This window comes from Copadichromis virginalis, linkage group LG8, assembly GCF_057382275.1.
Source record: "Copadichromis virginalis isolate Kocher_CV1m ecotype Utaka linkage group LG8, C_Virginalis_male_GT1.1, whole genome shotgun sequence".
Classification (NCBI taxonomy): domain Eukaryota; kingdom Metazoa; phylum Chordata; class Actinopteri; order Cichliformes; family Cichlidae; genus Copadichromis; species Copadichromis virginalis.
This window is the reverse complement of record NC_140625.1, coordinates 4,780,279-4,803,190: the sequence shown is the minus strand read 5'-3', so window position 1 is coordinate 4,803,190 and position 22,912 is coordinate 4,780,279. Positions and strand designations below refer to the sequence as shown.

The window sequence follows — 22,912 nt, the reverse complement described above, 5'->3', positions numbered from 1 at the left end:
CATAAAAACTGGAATACAGAAAGACTGGTAGTAACATAACATAACATAAACTGCAAACTACTATTTTCCATTTTCAAGAGTTTTCTTAATTTTTGTATTATTCTTCCACTTCCTTCAGATATAATTTTTAGTCTGGCCACACTCCCTCTAGAATCATCTGCTTTATAATTTTTTGTGAATATGTATTTTTAGTTGTTTTGAAATGACAAGGATAAGAGAGAAGCATAACTGCAAAATTACTTTCTGACTGACAAAACATTTCCTATTGCTTTTTTCTAGATTTAAAAGCAGTCTGTAGTGTAGTTTAGGAGTATTTAGGCTTTCTGGGTTCATTATTGTAAAGCCTCGCTGTTATATGCCTTATATGTCTTCTCTCACACCTTATTTTATCAAGCCACCTAATTGCGTTTTTAATTTGTTGCAAAAAGCTTCCAGAAGTGATGAAGCCAAAAAGGACAACTCCACTGTGCACTTGTCCTTCCTTAATAGATAGTGATGATCATAACGTGCCATCACATTAGCGGTAATAGCTTGGTGAACATAAACAAGTCATAAAGGATTAAGTTGACTGTCTGGGGCTGGCATGGCAGACAGCCACTGTAATAGAAGACAGCAGTAGCGTGCTGGTAGTGAGAAACACACGGAACATCACAATTATCTGAGCACACAAATCAATAGAGTAAATTACCTCTTGCAAGAAATCATCTTCACTGGCTACTGCAGATGTTGAGCTTTACAAACTGCTGCATTTACCCAGAACATTTCCAACACCAAAGCCATTATTATCAAATATAGGACAAAATATTTGGTTGAAAGGAAAAAGTTTCCTGACCCAAATGCTGTGCATTCCATGAAATATGTAAGAGTAGTTAACATTTATTAATAATAAAACATGTTATTTAGTTCACCAGTGATCAGATTTGAGGCAATGGAGATTTTTAAAATAGAAAAAAATAAATAATAGAGAAAAGAAGACCAGCTATGATGAATTAAATACTAGTGGGACTGTGTGGGCTGCAGCTCAGTGGAGTTATGGACTCCAATTTCAGCAAAGCAGTTCCAGTAATGCTACATGATGAGAAAGACTCAACACAGATCTGAGGCATTAGGAAAACGATTTTCAGAGAATGTGTTGTGCTCGCTAAAGAAAAACAGCATTGGTGGTTTGCTCAAATCAATCCTGTTGCCAGACTAAAAGGCAGATATTGGGTGATTCTGCAAAACCAATTATGTTCACTGACAGTGTTTTTAATGTTCAATGCCACAAGTTGTTTTTTTGTATGTGTCAAGGCAACCATGGTATACAGACACTGTTTATGTTTTTACCATACTTTGCAAAGCCTTGTAGAAAATGTTGTCTGTTTTAGGAGGTCGCACTCAAAGGCAAGGACGTATAGAGGCGATAACAGTAACTAAAGGCTGGGGCCATTTATATGGATACTCCGTAATAAAATGGAAATGTTTGGTGATATTAAAGTCCTGTTTGTGGCACATTAGTATATGTGAGGGGGTAAACTCCTCAAGATGGGTGGTGACCATGGTGGCCATTTAGAAGTCGGCCATCTTGGATATAACTTGTTTTTTCAATAGGAAGAGGGCCATGTGACACATCAAACTTAATGGTAATGTCACAAGAAAAACAATGGTGTGCTTGGTTTCAACGTAACTTTATTCTTTCATGAGTTATTTACAAGTTCCTGACCACTTATAAAATATGTTCAATGCGCTGCCCATTGTGTTGGATTGTCAATGCAACCCTCTTCTCCCACTCTTCAAACACTGATAGCAACACCGCAGGAGAAATGCCAGCACAGGCATCCAGTATCTGTAGTTTCAGGTGCTGCACATCTCGTATCTTCACACCATAGACAATTGCCTTCAGATGACCCCAAAGATAAAAGTCTAGGGGGGTCAGATCGGGAGACCTTGGGGGCCATTCAACTGGCCCACGACGACCAATCCACTTTCCAGGAAACTGTTCATCTAGGAATGCTCGGACCTGGCACCCATAATGTGGTGGTGCACCATCTTGCTGGAAAAACTCAGGGAACGTGCCAGCTTCAGTGCATAAAGAGGGAAACACATCATCATGTAGCAATTTCAAATATCCAGTGGCCTTGAGGTTTCCATTGATGAAGAATGGACCCACTATCGCTGTACCCCATATACCACACCAAACCATCACTTTTGTTGGTCCAACAGTCTTGGAGGGATCCATTCAGTGTGGGTTAGTGTCACATCATCAAATCACATCATTATTAACTGTATCAACATCTTTATATTTTCTACAGAAAGGTTTAGTTGGATTGAATTTGATTTGGATGGGGAAAACAGTATGTTTTTGTAAATAAATTCTGATGACATGTTTAGTCTCTCATTTTGTCCAATTTTGCAAGGGCAATGATGAACTAAAAACTTGCTTGATCAAACTAATTTACATTTCTGATGAAGCTTTCGCAAACAGTAGGTGCATCAATTAAAGATTCAGTTCAGTTACTATTTTTTACTATTTTTTTTCTGTTTTTTTCCTGGTACTGTACTGGAGCAACTGTAACCCACATAATTTCCCTAGGGAAATTATGTATAACATTATAAAGTATTCTGATTCTGATTTATACACACTGAGTTACTATTCATCTGCTGACTAGGGCTTCCACATCTTCTTTTGTTCTCTTCTTACTCAATTTCCTCAAATTTTTAAGACATATCTTGGCATATTATATGGTGAGATGTTTCTTTGCTAAGTTGTAGACAGAGCATGACTGTGGTCAGTAGATAGTAAGACTTGAAAAACATGACATTTCTGTCTTGAGCCATCTGTCTTTTCTTTATATTATGCTTTCAAGAAGACAGACTTTGTTAGATTTTCTTTTCAAATGATCTTTCTGAAGGTTTTTCTTTGGACATCACCAATTTTCAGTCCAGTCATTGTACCTGATCTTTTTTTTTGTTAAGCCACTTTGAACTATCATATGAATTATTCAAAAAATAAAAACAAAACAGAATTCACCATTCATCAAATAAACCACCAATTAAACCATTCTTCTTCTTCCTTCCGGCGTTCCCTTTAGGACTTGCTAGAGTAGATCATCTGCCTCGCTTTCAACCAACCCCTAGCATCCACCATCCCTCTGCTCATCCTGTTTCACTACATCCATGAACTTTCTCTGTGGTCTTCTTCTTTTCCTGGCCTGGCAGCCCCATATTCAGAATCCTTTTTCCAGTGTATCCAATATGCCTTCTCTGCATGTGTAATGTCTTCAAATTATTTTTCTGAAACTCTCAACCTAAGCTGTCCTTTGATATACTTCTAAGCTTATTATCGGCCACAGCAGAGCCATTTGCCCCTTCTAGCTGTGTTGCTTTAGTATGGAATATAGTATTTAATATCTGTTATTGATTTCGTTAGGAAACTGGTCATTAATCCCATATGATGTTGCATTTAATTCACTCCCTTTGCTTTTAACAAGCTCTTTCTGCTGGAAATGTTCAAATTCAGCAAGGATAGGATGTGTTTTTTTCCTCCTTAGACTCCAAGATGGTGTAAAAGATGAAATGCGATGGCGTTGAAAGTTTCTGTCAGTATCTTCAGAGCGGATTGTATGAAGTACCACACAGAATACCCCTCAGCCATAAGAGGCTGATTGGTATTATGATCACCCTACCGGGTAGGCAGGTGGGCCAGCAGCGTGGACACTCAACTTTGTGAATGTGATAAGTCAAGACCAAGGCAACGTAGGAGTTTCAAATTGATACCATAGATGCATGTCCTAAAACCCACTAACTTTGACCTTAAGGTCAGAGGTCAGGCTTTTGTGAGGAGGTCCTCTGGGTCAGTTTATTAGTCAGTCTTCCTCTTTTAGTTGCTCCACTTGCTCAGGTTATCTGGTCATTTGTGGGATTACTTATGAAGGACTGGTAAAAAAAAAAAAAGTCAATCTATGGAGTCCGTAAGTTCCTTCACTATAGATGGTGTTGCCATCTGTCATCATGTGTTTGTTTTAAATTATTTACAAGTGTTTGTTTAAATGTAGACAGGAAATTTACTAGTCTAGCCTAGAATCTGCCTTCAGTAATAGCATATTTATTTCAGTATAGTAGTGCACAGTTCTTACCGGTTTGTGCCTGCATCCTTGCTCATTCCTACTTGGAAAGTCCACATGAGTACAAGATTTCTGAGGATGGATGGACCTTGTCATCTGTCACTGAGCCCAACTATAACATAACTAATTCATACAATTCTGACGTAATGAAAAGTGTAAACGCTCATATCACTTGTAAGTTATTAGTTAGATACTTATTTAATTAATTAACAGTTGCTTCTCAAGCAATGTTCTGAGTACTCCAACTTTGTGTTCCAGAGGGTGGTGAGAGTCAAAGAGTAGGTACTGGTCTGTGTGTGTGGGCTTCAATGTTGAGGTTTTCATTCTCCTCAGTGCCCACAGCACAGTCCAGAAATGGCAAACTGTTATCCTTTGTGTCTTCCATGGTAAACTTTATGTTTCTATCCACTGAGTTGATATGAGCAGTGAAGGATTCTACTTCTTGAGTTTTGATTTTGAGCCAGGTGTCATCCATGTACCATCCTTTGATGGTTACATTGAGGCATCAACATAAGCACTGTTTTAAATTGTATTTAATTTGGAAAATGAAAAGTTTGCCAAATTAACTTCATCCATTATTGTTTGCTGTGTAGCAGTGGAAATACTGAAAGCTGTTAACCTCTAACCTCTTTAATGGTGAAGAAAAGTTTAAAACCGGTGGATTCTTAGGCAAATTCTGAAACATGTGCTCTCCTGTTACATTAGTCTCTTATACAATATACTTGGTACAATATCTATACTTATTTTAAAATATATTAACTTAAAAAATCAGCAGGATTAAAAGGCTTGAGGAATATGTGACATGGCTAATTGTCAATATCTATTGCAATTAAACATATTAATAAAAATTTAACTTGAGTGTTGGCAAAAAAGCTGGTTAAATGTATCATATTCAATGATTTCCGATGGAGGTTATTTTATTTTATTTTATTAAACTGTACATGGTAAGAGCTGCCATCTTCATCATCATCAGAGCTTTCCTTGCTTGTACTAAAGGTGTTATTAACATTTTCACACTCAATCTTCTCTACATCACACATTTTTGGCCAAAGTGGTAAGCAAGAGAAAACTCATCTGTTATTTATCTGATGATAAACCACTGAAGCATGTTTACTTCCCAGTGACAGTGTTTCCATATAAAGCACATAATTCACCTCAATGCAGTGAAAGTAAAGCCCGCAGCAGTTTGCCTTACTGTTGGCCTCTCAGCTTGGTTAGCTCATGTCATTGACAGACGCTACAGTTTCCTATGTAGGTTTCAATTCAATTCAGTTTTGTTTATATTCGACAAAAGTCACCTCCATGCACTTTATACGGTAAGGTAAAGATCTTACAATTATACGTGATAAAATACATAATTCTATGAGCATGTAACAAGCAGAGTTTGGAAACAATAGCTAACTGTGGCCACAAAATGGCAATAATGTAAAGGATGGATTTATACAGGCGAGGAGCTTCATTGCAGCTTTGTCTGAAAGGATTGCTTTACTTTGGTACATTTTAATTTATGTCTATTTTTAGATTTAACAAGGCAAATTCAGAATCCTTAGGCATGGTTTCTGCTTTTGTTTGGTTTGTCTAGAATGTTGAGAACACTGCAATCATAGCAGGGTGCAGACCACATTACATGGATAAAGTTCTTGTTGACAAGGAGGTTTCTTGGTACATTTCCAAACCAAGTCTGGAGTTTCATTGGGGTTTGCAAATGTGACTACACATTGCATGTTTGTATAGCAGAGTGTTGTGAATTTTGGATGCTGTTCATGTTATGCTCCCACAGTGAGAACGATTGACATATTTTGTCATAACTGGTGAACCACAGAACATCTAATCAGCCCCAGCTATGCTTTACGCTTCATTCTAACAAATTTTCTATTGCTACTTTACACTCTGTACACACATGACTGTGTCAGAACCTAACCAGACAATGCAATTATTAAGTTTGCAGATGATACGACTGTGGTGGGGCTCATCTCAGAAGTTGATGAGAAGACATACAGAGCTGAGGTTCAGAGGCTGTTGGATTGGTCTGTGGACAACTTGGAACTCAATGCCACGAAAACGAAAGTGCTAGTAGTCAACTTCAGAAGGAGGAAGCTCGAGCTGCAGCACTTCAGCATCAACGGGGAGTCCGTGGAAAAGGTGGCCAGCTTCAAGTTCCTGGGTCTGCACATAGACACAGACCTCCAATGGAGCTCAAGTACCTTGGAGATTGCAAAGAAGGCCCAACAGCGTCTCCATTTTCTTAGAATCCTCCGAAAAATGGACGTGAATAAGGAGGTGCTGATCGTCTTCTATCATTGCTCATTTGGAAGTGTCCTGATATACTGTATCGCTGTGTGGTTCTCCAGCCACAGCATGGCACACAAAACTCACAAGGGGGTCATTAATACGGCTCCTAGGAGCATAGGCTCCTAGGAACTTAGAATACTAAGTCCTTAGGATTCGAAGCATAGGCTCCTAGGAACTGTTGTTCTTTCATTTTGGAAGCTTAGGTTAAACCAAGTGTAGCATTCTCATGTGGTGCGACGAGCCAATGATCACTCCGGATGTTATTCCGCTGTCTCTTTAGCTTGGAGATGACTGCTGCTGTGGTCAAGTCACGGAGAAGGTCAATCTCAATCCATCCCGAATAGGAATCTACAAGGACCTGATATTGTTTTCCATGCCAGGTGAAAATGTTGGTGGCCACCGTTGACCATGGGAGGACTGGAACAGGGTGCAGTTGTAGCGGTTCTCTCTGCTGATGTGTCTTAGTGCTGCTGCACACTGTGCAAGAGAGCAGCTCTTCCGTGATGTCTTTTGACATTACTGCCCAAAAGGTGAAACTCCTAGCTCTGCGCTTGGTTGCTTCTGTACCTGGATGGCCTTTGTGTAGGATGTTGATGTATTCTTTGTGCAGAGACTGGTGAATGACTGTTTTGTGGCTTTTCATGATGTTCCCATCCTCCACGCTGAGTTTATCAATGTGAAGATAGCTTTAGGTACTATATGTGACTGTCACTTAGGGATGGGTACCGGTATCCGGTGCCATTATGGCACCGGTTCTGACATAAACGGTAGTAACCAGACCGAAAAGCAGCGCACATTTCGTTGCTTTATTTCTGTGCTTTTTTTTCTGTATTTTTTTTTTCCTGAGATGTCATACACTTTGGATTCTAGCCAATCATTTTACCTTTCCAAGGATAGTAGGCGGGCCCAGGTACGTACGTTCTTTTAGAACAGAGCTACAGTTTAAAAACGCCCAAGGTGAAGCGGTCAAAGTCTGGCGGTACTTCACAGCAAAAGATGCAAACTCAGCAGCCTGCAACAAGTGCTTTAAGGTGATACTGTGATACTGTCAAAGGAGGTAACACCTCGAATCTGATGAAACACCTGGCGACGCATAGCATTTTTTTTAAAAGCCAAGAAATGCACCGCATTTGATAGCTTACTGCAAGACCTCACACTGAGCACATCTATTGCGGGTGTGGTGCCTGTTATCGGACCCGGAGTCAGCAAAATCCCCCAAAAACCCGAAGAGTAGAGTCCTGGCCCCTAGCCCTGCCAGTGTAGCAGAAATGATGATGGATGATGATGGCAGCAGCAGCCGTTCTTCTCTGCGTGAGTAGCTTAATGTTGTTCGTGTGTAATTTACATTGAGTAGGCTAACCACGTTATTAAATTAATGCACGTAAGGTGAACTAGCAAACACCGTCATAGTTACATGCGGCTGTCTTCTTGTTTGAGTGATACACAAAGTTTGTGTTTTCTATTGTTTAAGCACCGGTTCCAACCAAAGGAGGTATGTTGTATCAACAGAAAAGGCTAACTTGGTTATCATTTTGCAGAAAAAAAGAGACTGCTAAAAATAAAAACATAAGAGGTTTTTGGACAAAGTTTGTGTTCTCCATTTCTTAAGCACCGGTCCGAGCACCGTCCGAGCACCGTTTAAACACTTTAACACGTTAACACGTTTACACGTTACACTTTAACACGTTTAAACACCGTTTAAACACAGTACTTTTCAAAAGTACTGGTTTGGCACCAGTATCGGACAAAACCTAAATGATTCCCATCCCTACTGTCACTGCACTATCATAAAATTGTTAGCTGGCACCAGTGTGCTCAGCTTGCCGTCCTCGTCTTCTGTTGTTTTTCGTCCTTTTGCTCATATGCTATTCTGGTGGCTTTGCTTTGATTACCTATGACCGGCTTACTCTTTTAAGTCTTCGCCCACTTCATACTTATGGGCCGGACCCCTACAGGCCAGAACCGTGTTGGAGGGTCAGTGATGCCATCTCAACAAAGACGGATTCTCTCTCTGGTTCATGCTGCCTACCTCTGCCTCATTTTCAGCGTAGACGCCGTAGGAAGCGGGGCAAACACAGCGGTGTCCGTGTATGGATAAAGGCTCATCTTAAAGCACGGGTCGAGCCTGGCTTCGACTTCACCGTCAGAACCTTTCGTCCTTCCTCCGCTTCCCAGGAGCAGTTCACTTTTAGACTGCTCAATCATCAATGGATTTGCCCTGCTGAAAGTCAAGCATACCCAGCCCTTCCAGTGACCTGCTTGCCAGCTTGGAGTTGGCTTAAGGCTACCGGAGGTGGCGTGCGTTATGGCAACCTGCGCCCCTGAGATGTGCCTCTAACCTCGACCTGGCGTCTTCGGCCTGGATGGCATTATTAAATGTTAGGTCGTTGATGAACAAGACTTTTATCATGAATGACTTTTTTACCACTACAGGTCTGGATTTACTGCTCCTGACGGAAACCTGGATTCGTCCTGGTGAGTCCTTTCCCTTTTCTGAGCTCCTTCCCCCGGACTGTGCTTTTTTCAGCTCACCGAGACTTTCGGATCGGGGTGGAGGACTTGCGGTGGTCTTAAGGAATAAATTCCGGATACGGCAGCTGGCCCCACCTATGTTTGTTAGCTTTGAAGCACAATTATTGGAACTTGCTGGTCCCCCCCTGGCTACCGTCCTCCGAAATACAACAAGACTTTTATCAATGATTTTGCTGACTTCTTAGGATCTATTTGCTTAAATTATGACCGTCTTCTTATTGCTGGTGATTTTAACATTCATATCTGTTGTAAAGACGATAGGCTTGCTAAAGACTTTCTTGTTTTAGCTGATTCTTTTATCCTCACTGAAGATATGCATAGCTTATTTGAGAGTTTAAAAATGTGTTAGGTAGGATGTAGAATTATTGTAGAGACACTGACACTGCCCTGGATGCAATAAAGGCCTGAGTGTGTCATGAATTTAGGAGTAGATTTCTAGGAGGTCCTCCCCCACTTTGAACTGCGAAAGTAAGACAAAGAGAAGTTAATGTTGAGTGGAAATTCCCCAGGCGAGACATGGGTGTGGGTCTCAGTGTTTGTAATATCTTAACTCTGTTTTCTATGTTGTGTAGAGGAATTTGGTTTAGCTCAGGTGAGGAGATTACTTTTATGACCCCCAGGAAGTCAGGTATACAGAGACACACACAGTGCTTTAACTGTTACGACACACCCACACCTACATGCACAGTCACTCACGTGCACTCACATAGACACACGGGTACGCGCACACAGTCACTCACGTGCACTCACATAGACACACGGGTACGCGCACACACAGGCACTCACGTGCTCGTGCATATACACACAGACACACAGAGTTTGCAGCACACCATGGGGGTTTTATGATGGGGTCACTTCTATAAAGCTGGCTGTAACTTACAAAGAGGTGGAAGATTCTGCAGAGGAACACCGGCCTTGCACATCTCCCCTTCTAGAAGATGCATGCTTAAATGAAGATGAATAAAGGTTTTGTGAAATGACTACTGAGTTTCGGTGCCGTCTCTGGATGCTTCGAGGAATAAAAAGAACCGGGTGAAACTGATTTCGTAACATCACTCAGTGGGTAAATACTCCAACCCACTCTAAAGGTCACACGCTTGATTTGGTTTTCTCTCATGAATTGGACCTTTGTGTCAGGGACACTAGCAACACTGGGATTTCTGACCAATTTCCAGTCCTTTTGGATGCTGATCTATGCGAAACTGATCTGAACCTTGGGGGCCCTCGACGCCTTGGCCGTTTCATTGATTCTGGGACTGTGGCTGAATTTTCTGCGTTTTTCTCTGAATCTGTGCTCCCTGATACGGCTGGCATCACACAGTCTTTATTTGATGACTTTGCCAACTCCCTACTTGCTATATGCACCTCCTTACTGGACTGTGGCCCCTATAAAAGTGAAATGTCCTAGAAGCTGTTCCCGACCTTGGTTAAATTACTCTACACGTGCTCTACGCCGTACCTGCTGTCAAGCTGAGAGGCGGTGGAAAAAGGATAGGCTCCAGGTGTCCCTTGACATTTTACGCAGGACGCGCTTGGAATTCCAGAAATCTGCTAAGATGGCTAAAGCGGCTGTTCTGTCAGCCATTGTTACGAATAATAGATTAGATTAGATTAGATTAGATTAGATAGAACTTTATTAATCCCTCGGGTGGGTTCCTCTGGGAAATTCGATTTCCAAAAAAGCACAGCACCGACAGAAGTTACAGAGTTATACACACACACATATATATAAATACAGAGACAATATAAATAAAATATACGAAGGGGATAAATATAATAAATAGGAATAAAAATAAAAATACAAGTGAATTGCACATTTCAAGTATTGAGTCTATTGCACCGTTGACTATTTACAAAAGTATTGCACAAAAGGTATTGCACAGTGAGGTGAAGAGGCACTACAGCTTAGTTGTTCCCCCCTCCTTTGTCCTCCTGTTTCCCCTCCCTCTCCCCTCCAGAGAGGAGTTAAACAGTCTGATGGTGTGTGGGACAAAGTCATAATAGTCATAATGCACGCGTTTTATTCAATATTTTTAACTCCTTGGTTAACCCTTATCCTGAAGCATCGTGGCTGGCTTCTTCAGCTCTTTGTGAGCAGTTCTTAAATTACCACTGATAAAATCTCCACCTTAAGAGCCTTAAAAGCCTCGGGGTGTCCCAAGGCCCCGCTTTACGCTGCTCTATGACACTTGCTCAGTTTGAACCAGTGTCACTTCCTGTCCTTAAGGGAATCATTGATCGTCTAAAAAAAACTTAAATTCTGCATTTAATGTAATTGGGCCTTGTATATTATCACTGATCAATCTTTCTTTGTCAGTGGGTTGTGTTCCGACTGCCTTTAAACATGCCGTAGTGAAACCTCTTCTTAAAAAGCGTTCCCTAGATCACTCAAATCTCGCTAATTACAGACCTATCTCGCAACTTCCGTTCCTGTCAAAAATCCTCAAGAAGATTGTCCTATCACAGCATCAGACCTATCTGAATGAGAATAACATCTGGGATAAATTTCAATCTGGGTTTAGACTGCGCCATAGCATGGAAACGGCTCTCTTGAGGGTCTTCAATGATCTTCTTTTAATTACTGACTCTGGGCACCCCGCTGTCTTAGTTTTGTTGGACCTGTCTTCTGCTTTTGATCTCGTGACCATAATATCCTCTTAATGAAGCTTGAACATCTGGTTGGCATTATGGGTATGGGTCTTAGTTGGTTTAAATCCTACTTATCGGAGAGGTCCTCTGTCACGATGGGTACCTACTCCTCTTCCATTGCCCCCGTTACCTGTGGTGTCCCTCAGGGGTCTGTGCTGTGTCCTATGCTGTTTTCTCTACATATGTTACCCATTGGTCGTACCATCTAACTGCTGTCCTCGGGACCTTTGCTGATTATTTTTCTGATTCCGCAAGTAATATGTTGTTTACCTGGACGTCCCTTTTAAGCTTGACAAGCATGTGACCTCTGTTATTGAATCTTGTTTCCATCAACTTGGATTAATTTCTAAGGCTATGCCATACTTACCACGTGAGGATCTAGAAAAGCTTATCCATGCCTTTGTCACATCCAGGTTAGACTATTGCAACTCCCTATACACTGGGCTTCATTCTGCCCTTCTTCGTAGATTGCAACTCGTCCAAAACACCGCGGCTCGCCTTCTAACTGGTACTCGTAGGGTTTGAGTCTATCACCCCAATTCTCACTGGCCTTCACTGGCTCCTAATTAAACACTGCATTGATTTTAAAATCCTACTGCTTATAAAATCATAAATAACATTGCACCCAGCTACCTTATTGATCTCCTTAGTGTGCATACTCCCAGTAGAACGCTGGGTCCTACAGCAGGCCTTTAAAGTGTTCTTTCTTGCCCTCCACTTTCCTCTCTTTTGCTTATATTGTTTTATTGTTAAGTCTTGCTTACTTATCTGCGTACTTGTATGCTTGGTTAATCAATGCCTGCCATCTGCTAGCTTATCTGCATTTGTATTTTACTACTGTTTTATTGGTTTATGTGAAGCACTTTAGCTACCTCTGGTTTTAAATGTGCTATACAAATAAATTTGTATTGTATTGTATTGTATTGTATTGTATCTCTGTATGGAGAAAACAGGGCTAGAGCGGGCTGTACTTGGCTCTCTCTGATGGGCCATCCTCGCTGGATGACTGTGCTGAGGGCTTGTAGCACATCATCTCGGGCTATGTGCTGTCTTAGCTCCTCCAGGCAAGTAATATCCTCTGGAGCCAGGCAGGGGCGACATGGATGGGCTTTTTCATTATGGTCACCAGGGGTTGGCGGTCAGTTTTGACGACTGTTGCTTTGCCATAAACATAATCTTCGAACTTCGTGCAGGCGAACACCACGGCGAGGAGCTCCTTCTCTATCTGGGCATATTGCGTCTCTGTGTCCATGAGAGCACGCGATGCGAAGGCCACCAGTCTGCCATTTTGCAAACATGCACCGCCTAGTCTATAGCATGATGCATCACATGTCAGTGTAACTGGCTCCTTGACGTTATAATATGCCAATACTGGTGGGCTGGAGAGGCATGATCTGAGGTGGCTCTTTGTGGGTCAGTTTCCTTAGAGGTGCGGTGATTTCACTAAGGTTCTGTATGTAACTGACCATAACGAGGAAGCGCTGTAGTGACGTGACATCTGTGGGCACTGGCATTGCTCCTATTGCCATGGTTTTGGAGGGGTCTGCTTTTAGGCCGTCCTTTGTGAAGATGTGGCCCACATATGACACTTGGTGTAGGTGAAATTTGCACTTGTCAGGGTTTAGCCTGAGCTTGATCTCCCGTGTACATGTCAGCACTTTTTTCAGGTTGGCGTCATGTTAGACCACCCCATTTCCTCAAATGATGTCATCCACGATGACAGAGCATGGGTAACCGGCAAACAGAGCTGACTTGCAGAGCTGATGCCAAAGGGTATCCCTAGAAACCTGTGTTGCCCAAATGGAGTGCCAAATGTCATCAGCATTGAGGACTTCTCGTCGAGGCGTATTTGCCAGAACAAGTTTTTTGCATCTAGCACAGAGAACACTGTTGCTCCTGACATCTGTGCTGCCACTTCAACGCTGTGCTTTGAGTGGTGAGGTCTTTTCAGTGCTGTGTTGAGGTCTTTTGGATTTATGCACAGTCTGATCTCACACTTGTCTTTCTTGTGTGCTGCCACCATTGAGGACACCCAGTCAGTAGGCTCAGTGACTGGTGTTACAACGCCGATGCGTTGCATGCATTCAAGTTCTGCTTTGACTCTTTCTTGCATCGCGACAGGGATGCGGTGAGCTGAAGGGAACACAGGCTGTACATCAGGGTCTAGCATCATTGAGTATGTGACTGGAAGTTCCCCCAGTTCATCACCGAACAGGTCTTGGTACTGTGTGAGTATGTGGGAGCTGAAATCTATGCTTCTTTCTGTGCTGGTGGACCTCAGGGCTCATTTTTACAATGCCCATATCCATGGATGTTTGAAATCCTAGCAGTGGTTGTACTTCTCTGTCCACCAAAAAGAAAGGCAATGTGTGACACTGCTCCTTTAAGCAACAAGGTAGTGTAACAGTGCCAGTGGTCTGAATTCTCGTGCCTCAATAGGCAACAAGGCTCACAGGATTCTCTTGTTGACAGTGTGTCTTCTGCCATTCACTGTTTTGAAAGTGACATGACATTGTATTTCACCCCTGTATCTACTTTCATCTCAGTGGGCTCGCCATTTATGTGTATTGTGACAAATCCCTCGTCTTTCTTATTGGCTTTAGCGTGGATGCAATCGATCTGGCTGTCAATTTCTATGCCATCCACGTAAAATGTTTCATCTTGAAGTGGCAGCTCACTTGCTGTTAATTTGTGACAGTCTGTGGGAATGAAAGGGGCTTAGGCTTGTGCTTGCTGTTCAGAATGGGCTTTACTGTGTTGACACTGGTAGCTTGTGTCGCTAGTGTAGTGCTATTTTTTTCAGTCATAGTGTATTCGACACACAGAGATCGCTTTAGCAAGTGTCAGCTTGCTGTCTCTTAACAGAGCCTTTCTTAACATGTCGCTAATGACACCACAGACAATACAATCACTGAGAAGTTCATCAGTGAGGTCCCCAAAGTGACAATATTTAGCCTTGATCTTCAAATCACTGATGAATGATTCAAGTGTCTCACCTGGCTTCTGATTTCTGGTGTAGAACTTGTGTCTTTCCATCATCCTGTTGTGCTGTGGATTGCAGATTTCACAAAACTTTGCCTTCAAACATTCCAGATCCTCTCTCGACTCAGCAGCAGTGAGTATCTCTTCATCTGCACCAGCTATGCGAACGGCAGGAACATAAACAACTGAGCATTCTCGTTCAACGGCATCTGGTCCAGAATATTCAGGAGAATGTAAGCCCTCGTCTTCGCCGGCTTGTCAGAGTGGGCAGTGGCGATGAAAATATCATATTCCCATTCAAAAACACGCCAATTCTCAGCAATGTTCTCATCAAAAACCAGAGGGTCAGGTTTGCGAAATCTGTCCGCCATGATGGGGCGACTTCTTTTTATAAATTTTATTTCTTTAGCGGCTAGTCCAACACAGTGCAGGATAAGCAATGCGGTATCCGGAGAGGGATATAAATATAGTCCGTGCCATCTTCTGACACCATGTAGCATTCTCGTGTGGTGCGACGAGCCAATGATCAGTCCAGATGTTATTCTGCTGTAAACTTTTTAATGCGTACTCCAGCACACAATAAACATAGTGGCTGAACACCAGAAGAGCTTAACTCCCCCCATACCGGTTGGACTAGCCCACACAGCTACACCAAGGTCTAACCATAGCATACACTGGTGTGAAAAAGTGTTTGGCCCCTTCCCATTTTCTTTTTTATATGTTTGTCACACTTAAATGTTTCAGATCATCAATCAAATTCAAATATTAGACAAAGATAACATAAGTAAACACAAAATGCAGTTTCTATATGAAGGTGTTTATTATTAAGGGGGAAGTTAATTTATTACATAAATTATGTTATAATTTATTTTTATAACATAAATTAACTGTGGTGTGTTACATCTTTGGAAAGCGGAGTTCAAATTTCTCTAGCCACACAGTGGCCTGATTACTGTTACAACTGTTCTCAATGAAGAAATCACTTAAATAGGACCTGACTGATAAAGTGGAGTAGACCAAAAGATCCTCAAAAGCCAGACATAATGCATGGTCCGTAGGTGTCCACATTTATGATTCTAATTGCTAAATGACGAGTGACCAGATTCAATCCTCTGTTACTTAAGTCCTTTGCTGGGTCTAACTTTCCTCCCAAGCTTATTACTCTCTGGTTATTCAAGCCACGTCTCTAGCTTTCAGCATGGAGCTGGCTGGCCAGATTAGCTTGCCTGCAACCAATGCTGGAAATCAAATAACAGCTGATAAGGCAGAAAAGGGGGAAGATGAAAAAAGCTGGGCATAATGTCATAGCTTCACTGCTTTAGCAGTTGATTGCAATGAAAACACTGGACAAGGACTCTGTTTTGGAATTCAATAAAGGTACAAGAAAGTTCAGCTTGTTCCTGAATCTGAAAGTTCTCTGCCAAGGTCATATACGCATATGAAGTGTACAAATATTGAGAGGGCGAATAAAAATAATAGAGTTTTCCTTCTTTTCCACTTTTCTGACATTCTAGCACTTACCTCGGGGCAAGAATGGAAAAAAGCAGCCAATAGCTTTGATGGGAGACAGCTACAGCAATAAATATTTTATGCTATTGATGGGCTTTTGTGCTCAGAAGAAGAGTTATGGAACCAGTACAGCCTAACATAATAACAGGTAGTTTCTTGCCAGCAGACTGAATCTGCATTTGAGTTTTTAGTAATGTTTGAAAAAGGTGATAGGTCTGATACCGAGTTAAAAAATATTTTCAGAAATACTTTAGGAACCTGCTGAACTCACTAGTGAAAGAAGTCCTTTCAATTTAAAAAGTTCTAAACATCAGTAAAAGTCTTCTGAGACACTTCAACAGATGGTGCCAAGCCTTTTTAAGAAAGAAAATTTAGCTGCTGATTTGCATAAATGGAAGTGCTTCCCATAAAACATGTGCAATGTTTTAAAAATAAATGGAAACCACATAAAACAAAAGTCAAATGTTGTCATTTAACCTTCATGTGTAACAAATGTGGTAAGAAATATAGGACTATCACCCTTTAAAGAGTCTGGCTGTCATTCTTCTACTTAGACTCTGTTCCCACTGCCTTTTGGATGTTATTTTTTATTTCTCAGAGAGTGGAAAAAGAAAGAAAGAAAGACCTTTAACATCCACTTTTATTCATATAACAATTCACACACACTTAAATCCATGTGAACTTGTCAAAACATAGAACGAATAGTAATAGTAATGCAAGTAACACTATAAAAACCATGCTCCACTTTCATTCTTGATGCAACCAACCCCTTAAAACTAAGTACCACATCAGTCCAACCCTGTCCAAATATATGTATTTTTTTGTTATCCAAATTACTAACTTTGCCATGCCAAGAAGAAAACTGATTAGGGCACGAGCCTTTATTTTTATAGCTCTGTACCTAAGACCAAAAACAAAAACAGCTGTAGAAAATTGCTCACCGAGGGCTTCCACCCAGTCCTGCAAAAACCTAAACAGGATTTTTAACTTTAAAAAGGACACAAACTTCCAGTGACTCCTGGTGTTCACAAAATGTACATCCTCCCCTAACAATGGGTCAAAATTAGCTTTGTGACTGTTTGTAGCTATCAATCAGTCACAAGCAGAGGTGGGTAGTAACGAATTACATTTACTCCATTACATTTACTTGAGTAAGTTTTTGAAAAAAACTGTACTTTTAAAGTACCTTTTTTGCACGATACTTTTTACTTTTACTTGAGTACATTTATGAAGAAGAAACTGTACTTTTACTCCGCTACATTTGCAAAATTCGACTCGTTACTTTAAAAAAAAATAGTTTAACACATTAGATAGCATGCCGCCAGTGGAGTTTCCGGTACTTTTTTACCAATGAGATGTGGCCATGCAGTCACATGACCAGTTTGAAACTGTGGCGGGCAGAGCAGCCCAAGCGTTTCAAAGTAGCGGACACACGGAAAGAAGAAACATGAAAACATGGCAGAGTCTACGCTAGAGCTGAAGAGGATGAACAGCATTTTCCTCACATACAAAGAATGTTTCGCTTAAAAGCAGTACAAAAGAATAGCTATGTCTTCAGTGTCGGTGTCTTCAGTGAGAGCCAAAACAAACCAACTTTTCACCGTGAAACAACTCAACTTGTGTAACCTGAGGAAACGGTAAGTTTTCTCTAAATATCTTTTTATTTATTAATTTTTCTTTTTTCTTTTTAATGAGTAATTAGCTTCAGATTTTAATTTTCTGTCCAAATCTGTCTCAAATTTTTACTTAATCTTATTTCTGGTGCATTCACAGCCACATGCAGAGACATCTGAAGTGCACCTTGGCTAATCATTGTAAATTCACACTGGTGATAAAGCTGAGTGTGGAAGGGTGGAAAAGAAGCACTTTTTGGCACTTTGTGTACACCTGTGAGCATGAACGCGCTTGTTTTTAAAAGGTTCCTACATGTAATGATCTGTGGGGAGCCATAGCCCCGTCCACCAGGGCATGAAGCAGGTATGGTGGAGATCAAAACTCCAGACATCCAGAGGCCCCCAGAACACAAGAGACCAAGGAAGACCAACAGAGGGGCAGCCGCGCCACTGTCCCAGAAAGAGCTGAGGAGAGTTCCAGATGAGGGTTCACTCAGCAGCCGCGGAGCAGAAGCCGGGGGGGGGGTTGCAGTGACATGCCCGGGAGCTTCGCCGGCAGCCAGCTGTCCCAAAGTGACCGAGCCCCAGGCCGAGAGGCCGGGGGCACTCCACCCCCGAAATGACCCGAGCGAGCCCCAGGCTCCAGGCCCTGATAAGCAGCCACCAAAGAGTGAGCCGGTGTGTACCTGGACGTCCATCCCCGGACACAAAGACCCACCAACGCACCGATGTCTGAAGGCGTCTGCCACTGGCAGGGGAAGTGGTGGGGGGAGAGTCCCCAGAGAGGTGGCGTCTGATACCTGACCTGACATATGGACACAGACGTACAGGCACACACAGATACAAACATCCATTCCCACCCTCATGCTCTCATATGCAATTACTCAACACTCACCCAACGTGGAGACAGACATAAAGAGACGCTGTACACACGATCACACTCTCCAAGCGTACTCTAAGCCCCGGGTCTAGGTACCCTTGCCCCTGGAGGGGGAAACTGCACCACCAAACTAGTGTTACCCTTTTCCCTGCGGTGGGGAGATGCAGACCGCCCCGACTCCGCAGCAGCAGGGAGGCCCCACATTCCAGACTCCAGTCGGACAGCCAACTCCTCCTCCTAGCCCCCCCGCTCCAGCAGGCCGCAGAGAACGGGGGTGAGAGAAGACTCCAAACCTCCCTCCACCCGCTCATATGTAGTGTTGATGCATGTGTGTTCTAAGGTGCATTTAAAACCCAGGAGGGCATGGAGCTACCTGCTAGAGAGCAGCAGGTAAGCGCATAGCCCCTCCTGCTAGCCCTCAATGTCTACGTGTATTTAAAATTGAGAGGTGGGCAACGACGCAAGGGGTGAGGTGTACACCCTGATGGTAATTTGGACTCCGTGTATCGTGCCCACCCCCAAGATCCTATGTGTATGTGTTATGAGAGTGTGAGTAATGTGAATGTCTAAGTTGTGGGATAAAATTGAGGCAGAGGCAGCCAGAAGGGGACAGAGGAGGGGGGGGGGGGGGGACGCCCCCCTGCACCCCTGGTTATTGTGGTGGAGCGGGAAAAGGGAGGCAGCTGGAGATGGGGAGGGAAGGAAGGGAGGGGCAAGTGACCTCCCTGACCCCAGTAGGCACCCCCATCCTCTGCAACCCGCCAGGGAAAGGGGGCCCAGGCCCATCTGGATCGGGGCCTAGTACAGCAGCGCCACCTGGCTCCACAGAGCCCGGAACAGCCCACCCGACCCCACCACAGAGAAAACTGCACCCACCCCGTCATCCACTCATCTTCCAGACTACACGAGACAATAGACGCCCAGGCTGAGATCTTCCTCCACCTCTCCTGTATCTCCCCCTCCTGCAGAGTGAGTTCCTGAAAAGAGGCGAGCTCCTGCAAGATGTAACAACCTCCCCCACCAGTCAAAGAGCCCCCCCAGGTGGCTGGATGCACTGGCGGCACCCTGCGCCAGGGCTGGGCCCCCATACACCCACCCGCGCACAACCCCAGCAACACACCAACCAGGACCCAAGCCCAGAAACGGAGCACCCCCACAACCCCACGTCCATCCTGGACCCACCCTGGGGCAGCCAGGCTACCAGGTCAGTAACCCACGTCCATCAGCACAGACCCTCCCCTAGCCCCGCTGCACGCAGCCACGAGGAAACCGTCACCTAAGAGCCAACAGAGCCCTTAACCCTTTAAGACCTACCATAGAACCACGACCGCCAAAACTTACTTTATATTTTTACATGCTGTAGTGCATGGGAGCATTTCAAGTTGCTATACATCAATACAACTGTTATAGCCCAGATTTTAATAATATTTATGCATTAAATTCATAGTAACCACATAAATTGCAAAAAAGTGCAATAAACTACAGAAAAATTGAAAATCGTTTTTGTTTTTTTTTTACATATATTTCTAATTAGAGAAATTTAAGAGGTTTATTTATTTTGAGTGTCTTCATAGTTTTATTGTTGAGATACACCAATTTTTATATACTGCAGAAAAAACAAAAAACAATCCTATAATGCAAATTTGCAAAGAAAACAGCATGTGCATCAAAATAAACTATTTAAAGCAGTGCAATTTGAGTTCTAAGCATCCCAGAAACTATTCAGAAAAGCATAAAGTCAAACATGACTTTTAGGCTCTTAAGGCCTACAAGTAAAAAACTACATTTTCCGCAAAAATGATGTCACTTCCGGTTTCGGGTCAGGTAATGGCGGACATTACCTGACCCAACAGATCGTTCGCTCTGTCGTCTATTTCGATGTAGGAAGTGTTACAAACAGCTGATGGGATCAGCAAAGTGTGTTTCTGGAATATTATCTTTTTGTTCCTGCAAGCGCTTTTTATGCAATTTTTGCAAAGCTATATGTAGAAGGAAACCGTGACCTCGCACAAGCTGATGGCATGAGATGTAAGTACAACTTCTCCGGTTTCATATGCAAAAAAATTATTGCGCTAGCTTACGTGGTTCAGGTTCTACAGGAATATAAAAATAGTTACGCAAAACAGAGCGTGCCTGCTCTGACCGGCTTTAAAGGGTTAATAGGCCATGACCGATACCCCGGGTTGAGCCCTCCAAGGAAAATGCTCCTGGGGAATCCCCCAACGCCCTAAGTCTCTCCCTACCCCCACACCAATCACAACAGCGAAGGTGGGACCAAACTATGACCACCCACACCCACTAGGTGATGGAGCTGATCAAAGGAGCCCAGAGCAATTGATCTGATGTGGTAGCAGAGGCTGTATCAAGACTAAGCTAAATATCTTTTTAGCTGTGGTTAGCTGGATGTCAGTCTTATGTTACAGCAGCTGTGTCGAGCTCGAGCTGCGAGTCATATTTTCGGCGCTACGTTGTAGTGAGATAAGTTTGTGCTATAAGTTTGTGCTATATTTTGAACTATAAGCTAACAGCTAGCCTGGTTAATGGCGCTGGAGTTCCACGCACATGCAAACAGCTCGTCTCTACTGCTTTAACTGTTAAAACAGAAGGCAATACTGCGGCTGACAGGATTTATTATGTGAAACAGCAGCTTGTTTAGTTTAAACAGTCTGCATTAAGCTGGGCAAACACTGTGCGATTTTTTTTCAGTCACGTTATTCAGCTCCTGCTCAAACTGTACAATTAAATCTCAGGGGTTAGAAGTTCATAAGTCACGATGCAGGGTCTCACACTATACGGCCTGATGCTCTGATGCAACCTGAGTGCTCAAACTGTGCGTCCATAATATGAAGCTTATCATACAAAATCTGTCCAACGCTCTCCCTCTCTGTCTTTTACTCACACACACACACACACACACACACACACACACACACACACACACACACACACACACACACCATCAACTTTGCTAAATTACTAATGAAAAACATTGACCAGTCAGCTGTGATTAAGCAGCAATGTCCATCCAACTCTTTTCGTGGTTGTTGTTGTCGTGATAATTTTGTGAGGCCACATTGGATACGGAAGCGTAGAGCTGCCACCCAGACAAAAGAAAAATAGAGCTATATCATGTTATAACTTGAAAAGTATATTGTTCAAACAATATACCTTTCACGTTTGAACAATATAATATCACGTTATTACAATATACATAATTATCACGTTCGTACAATATAAATATTATATTGTACGAACGTGGTATTATATTGTTCAAACGTGAAAGGTATATTGCACGAACATGAAAAGTATATTGAAAAATGCCTTGTGACTCACAAGACATTTTTCAACAGGTGGTTAATACAAGACCCTCCATCTCCCTTCAGGTGTAAGGTCTAAAACCAAAATCCTGTGCCCACCTCGACTCTCTGACCCCAGCTAGAGAGCACAAGTTCAGCACCTTAACACAACTTTGATATAGGTGCTTCTTCCTACATAAACTGTGAACACCCAACACAGGTGTTCACAGGGAAAGAAGCAGTCCACTCTCCTCATGCCAACTATCAAAAGCTGGAGAAACTGAAAGTACTGAATATGCATACTAATATGCATCATGCCACTGGTCAGCTAAAACATGGTCTTTAGTAAACACAGTGACACAAGTAATGACTCTCAGATTTCTTCCAGAATCCTCTTTAAGGTTCTGATGGACTTTAGTTAATAATATAAGTTTGTTAGTAACATTTGCATATCCCTTCCCAATGTCTTAATTCCTTCCCCAGCATAAATTCCCTGGCAGGGTTGGAATGTTGTCTGCACACCATTTACCTACCATAAGGCCTCACTTTTGTTCCAGTTAACTTTGGATGAAGCCTTTTCATACAAAGCTAAGCTCTTCCTCAGTTCACACACATCACGCTGATTTCTAATAAAAATAATAATAACATCAGCATGAGCAGAAAAAAAAACTACTGGAGGACTCTGACCCCAAATTTGTAATGTAAAATCTTTTAATCTAGCTCTCAATCTAAATAAGAGGTTCCATTGCTAAGCTATATAACTGACCCGAGATAGGACAACCCTGCCTAATACCTCTATTAACTGATAACAATTAGTGTAGAGTGACCTTACCCAAGAAAGAAAAACATTTCCTACACCAAATGCTTGCAAAGTTGAAAAAAAAGAAAAGTATGATCTCCACGATCAAAAACCTTCTCCTGATCAATAGAGATGATCCCCACATTTAGGTCATATGCAATGTTCCCTCTAAGCTGAGCGCGTGAGCAATCGCGCACTGCTGACATGGTCTCCCCACACAGAAAATTTGCGCTGTGTGCAAAAAAACCATCCAGCCT

At 42.5% G+C, this 22,912-nt stretch overlaps 1 protein-coding gene and 1 pseudogene across 1 annotated transcript in view; one reads left to right on the top strand and one right to left on the bottom strand.

Moving 5' to 3' along the window:
• Positions 1-22,912, bottom strand: part of ca10a (carbonic anhydrase 10 (inactive)a) — a 320,448-nt gene that overhangs the window by 43,562 nt on the left and 253,974 nt on the right. The window lies entirely within an intron of this gene.
• The window catches only part of LOC146702536 (uncharacterized), a 123,564-nt pseudogene continuing 118,034 nt past the window's right edge, over positions 17,383-22,912 (top strand).